The following is a 5,000-nucleotide window of genomic DNA, read 5'->3' on the forward strand; positions in this document are numbered from 1 at the left end:
CTGCTTACTGTTTGGTGATTTTATACAGCTACAGAAACTCATATGTGGGATTGGAATAGTGAAGACTGTGGCCATTAATCTCCTGACCTCCAGAGAGCCTTCCTAATGTCAATAAAACGGTCTAATCGCACACAAATCTCAAGGTAAAAATGTGTCCCGGTATTGCAGGGAGTTAAATCTTCGGCTGTCAGTGCTTTGTGATGTTAATGTAATGCTTCTTGTTTCTATATTTATTTTTGTTTATTCTATTTAAGTAAGTCGCCTCTTCTGTGATTTTACTGCCGGGAGAAAATGTAACAAGGGCCACTTAACGTAACTCTTTCTCTTTCCCTGTCTTTTTTTTATATTCTCTCTCTCTCTCTCTCTCTCTCTCTCTCTCTCTCTCTCTCTCTCTCTCTCTCTCTCTCTCTCTCTCTCTCTCTCTCTCTCTCTGCTTTCTAGAACACTTGTTGAAAATTATTGTTTGGCTTGACACGGAAAACGAGAGAGAGAGAGAGAGAGAGAGAGAGAGAGAGAGAGAGAGAGAGAATAGGAAGAGGTTGTTTTTATTTTATTTCCATGGGTTACTGAACTATTTAAAAAGACGTGACCTCAAAAATAAGATGGTTGAAAATCGTGTATGTGGTTGTAGTCAATTTTTTTTTCTCTAGGCACAGAAAAGGGAGTTTATATATTTTCTGATTTTGTTTTTATTTCTTATTTATTTGTTCGTGGGTTACAGTTTTATTTGAAGAGACAGAAGCTTAGGAGTAATAAAGGGTTAAAAAAAAAATAGGTTGTGAATGCAGACTTAAAAAAAAAAAAAAAAAAAAGACTTGGCCGTGAAAGGGGTTAAATATTATTACAAATGGTAGCTTAAAAAAAGAAAGATAATTCCCTTTTATAAACTTACATCATACCTTTTTTTATTCATTCATCTATCAATATCATAATTTATCTATTCTATTCATCTATTCATCTATCCTTTTATTAAGCATCAAAAGTTTATAGCTGTCAAAAGGTTAGTGACGTACTGCTACTGTGTGTGTGTGTGTGTGTGTGTGTTGGGCAGGTAGCATTGAGAGGGCAGGGAAAAAAAAGTAATGTTGCAGTCCGGGCGGGTCGGGCAGGTATGACAGACAGACAGACAGTACTAAACGTCACTGGTTGGTGATGTGCTACGGAATGAGGAGCGTTTGGCATGGTGTGTGTTGTGGTGGTGGTGGTGGTGGTGGTGGTGGTAGTGGTAGTGATGTTTTGGTTTGTTAGCTTAATCTTCGTTTTCTTTTCTTCTTCTTCTTCTTCTTCTTCTTCTTCTTCTTCTTCTTCTTCTTCTTCTTCTTCCACTTCCACTTCCACTTCCACTTCCACTCCTCCTCCTCCTCCTCCTCCTCCTCCTCCTCCTCCTCCTCCTCCTCCTCCTCCTCCTCCTCCTCCTCCTCCTCTTCCTCTTCTTCTTCTTCTTTGAGGCTAATATCTGCAGAGGTTTTATAGTAAATTTTTTATTATTTTTTCCACCATCACCACCACCACCACCACCACCAATCACACAAACATAAACACACCTCACCCTACTCATTATAACCACCACCACCACCACCACAACACCCACTGACACACCCAAACAAACAACAACTCACATGAACACCATTAAAAGTGAAAGTAACACCACAAAACATCACTGCGCTTTAAAGACGCCCCAAACACGCCCCAGTGAATGGAAGGAACCCACGAATGAATGAGTGAGTGAGTGAGCAGTGAACAGTGAAGAGGAGCGAGAGAGAGAGAGAGAGAGAGAGAAAGAAAGAGAGAGTGGGAGTGGGGGGAAGCCGGGAAGTCACAGCCAAGCCACAGCCAAGCCACAGCCCTGCATAACACACTTCACTTCACCCTCACAGCACACAGCACACCACGCCTCGCCACCTCTGACCTTGCCCGACTTACATACTGCATAGGGCGCGAGGGTAGGCGCCATACAGAGGGAGGCAGGGAGAATAAAGAGAGAGGAAACAAGGGAACAGGGTGAATAGAGAGAAACAAAGGGAATTAGGAGAACAGAAAGAAAGGAGGAAATAGAGAAACAGGGAAACGGGAAAATGGAAAGCAAGAAATATGAGGAATAGGGGAGAATAGGAGAACATGGGGAAACAGAGAGAAACAAGGAAATATGTGTGTCAGTGATAGCAGAGGAGAACAGGGAGGAAGATAAGAAACGGGAAAAAAGGAAATAGAAGGAAATGAAGGAAAATTAAAAAAAAAACGGAAGAAACAAATTGAGGAGAAAAAAAAAACAGGAAATCAAGAAAACTGAGTGAAACAGGAAATGAAACAGTGGAAAAAGAAGGAAAACAAGGAGAAACAGAAAATAAGAGAAAAAAAAAAACAAGGGAAAAGAACGAACAAACAAACAAACAAACAAAAACGGAAAAAGGCTAAAAAAAAAAAAAATGGTGAAATGGAGAAATTAAAACTATCAACAGATCTCCCCCCAACGCCCCCCGCCGCCGCCGCCCCCCTCCCCCGGTAATATAGATCCCGCCACTCGTGTATCACTTTCTTGCTTCACACACGTCTAGGGTTTTGTGTTCAGGTTGTTTGTAAGACTGGAGAAAAAAAAAAAAAGACCAGTTAAGGAGGAAAAACACACACACACACACACACACACACACACACACACACACACACACACACACAGTCCTTTCCATATTGGCTCAAGGGATTTTTATTTTTATTTTTATTTTTATTTTTTTCCGTGTAGTGATTAGGGTGGTGCTTCAGAGAGAGAGAGAGAGAGAGAGAGAGAGAGTAGGGTACGTCTCTCAGCACAGATAGATGAGTAAATACGAGCGTGTAGATAGATTGACAGATAGATAGATAGATAGTGAATACCGATATGTAGATAGCTTAGATAAACAGATAGGTGGGTCAGTGCATACATAAACATACATACATACACATATACATACATTTGTCCATGAATTTGGATAACTCTCTTGACTTTTTATTGGGGAACTGGCAACTCTGGGCCTTTTTTTATTTATTTATTTTTTATTATTTTTTTTTTTTTTTTTTTTATTTTTTTTTTTTTTATTTTTTTTTTTTTTGCCCTTGGACAGTTGCCCTCCTGCATAAAAATACATACATACATACATACATACATACATGGATACACACACAAGTATCATACATTCCACATTCATACATACATACATACACGCGTACACACACAAGTATCTTACATTACACATTCATACATCCATACACACACACACACACACACACACACACACACACACACACACACACACACACACACACACACACACACACACACACACACACACACACACACACACACACACACACACACACACACACACATTCCACAAAGAGCAACATCAGAAGGAGAATCTCATTTATTAGGATCTCATTTTCATAGAATCCGGAACAAATTGAAGTCATAAAGTCTCTCTCTCTCTCTCTCTCTCTCTCTCTCTCTCTCTCTCTCTCTCTCTCTCTCTCTCTCTCTCTCTCTCTCGTCAATGAAATATGGAAATCTACCTTTATTTTATTTATATTCTTTTATTCCTTTTTTTTTTTAGTTTGTATATACAGTAAATGGAAAAAAATACATATATATCTACCTAGTGCGAAAAAAAAAAGGGGAAGGATAGCCATCGTTAAAATATTTGTGTGTGTGTGTGTGTGTGTGTGTGTGTGTGTGTGTGTGTGTGTGTGTGTGTGTGTGTGTGTTTTAAAGTGGAAAATGAGAGTGTGTCAATAGGTGGATGATGGACAGAGATACACACATTTGTTGGAAAGATAAAAGTGTGAATAGAAAAGACTGATGTTTAGTTTGATAGGATAAATTAGATAAAGAAATGGATATGTGTAGTTTGATAGGGTAATGTAAGTAAAGAGATGGATTGTGTTTGGTAGAATGATATAGCTAAATAGATAGATATGATCAGTTTGATAGGATAAATTCAGTAAAGAAATTAATATATTTAGTTTGATTGGATGAATTAGATAGAGAAATGGATATGTGTAGTTTGATAGGGTAATATAAGTAAAGAGATGGATTGTGTTTGGTAGAATGACATAGGTAAAATAAATGGATATGTTTAGTTAGATAGAATAATATGAATAAAAAGATGGATAAGTCAAGTTTGATAGAATAATGTAGATGAAGAAATGAATGTGTTTAGTTAGAATAGTATAAAGAGATGGAAAAGTCTAGTTTGATAAGTGTGGATGGGCTCACTGGTGGGTGGACCTGCAAAGGGGTAGCCACTCGTGTATGGATAGACGGATACGTGGACAGAAATGGATAGATTAATTGAAAGAAGTGCACACAGATTGGCAAACCTTCGTATAGTTTACATACATACAGACAGAGAGACAGAAAGACAGACATACATAAATGATAGTTTCTACACAAACAAACAAATGCATATCGACGCCTATAGAGATGGAGCCCTTTCTCTCTCTCTCTCTCTCTCTCTCTCTCTCTCTCTCTCTCTCTCTCTCTCTCTCTCTCTCTCTCTCTCTCTCTCTCTCTCTCTCTCTCTCTCTCTCTCTCTCTCTCTCTCTCTCTCTCTCTCTCTCTCTCTCTCTCTCTCTCTCATTGCCCTTGACCGGTTCTCCCCTCTTACACACACACAGAGAGAGAGAGAGAGAGACAGACGGACAGACAGACAGACAGCGCATATTATGTTACACGTGAACACAGGCTGCGGTGGCCCTGTGTGTGAATGAAGCACCGGTGACAGTGTTAGTTTAGGAGTCCATCAGCTTGTCACAGCCTCGCCCCTCTCCAATGTCGCGTGTCTCGTGTTTCTGTTCACCATGCTCGTGATGCCTGTGAAGAGAGAGAGGGAGGGAGGGGGGCGGCACGTATCTGAACTAAAAGGAAGGAGTGTGTCAGAAAAGATGCATAGAAATGAGTACGTTCTTGATCTCTGCACTCCAAACTGATTGCTACAACAGATGAAGAAGGATGACGGAGGAGGAGGAGGAGG

At 39.8% G+C, this 5,000-nt stretch overlaps 1 protein-coding gene across 1 annotated transcript in view; it reads left to right on the plus strand.

The window, feature by feature from the left end:
- LOC123515063 (mucin-5AC-like) overlaps positions 1 to 5,000 on the plus strand; it is a 136,565-nt gene that overhangs the window by 37,316 nt on the left and 94,249 nt on the right. The window lies entirely within an intron of this gene.

This window comes from Portunus trituberculatus, chromosome 38, assembly GCF_017591435.1.
Source record: "Portunus trituberculatus isolate SZX2019 chromosome 38, ASM1759143v1, whole genome shotgun sequence".
In the NCBI taxonomy this organism is placed as follows: domain Eukaryota; kingdom Metazoa; phylum Arthropoda; class Malacostraca; order Decapoda; family Portunidae; genus Portunus; species Portunus trituberculatus.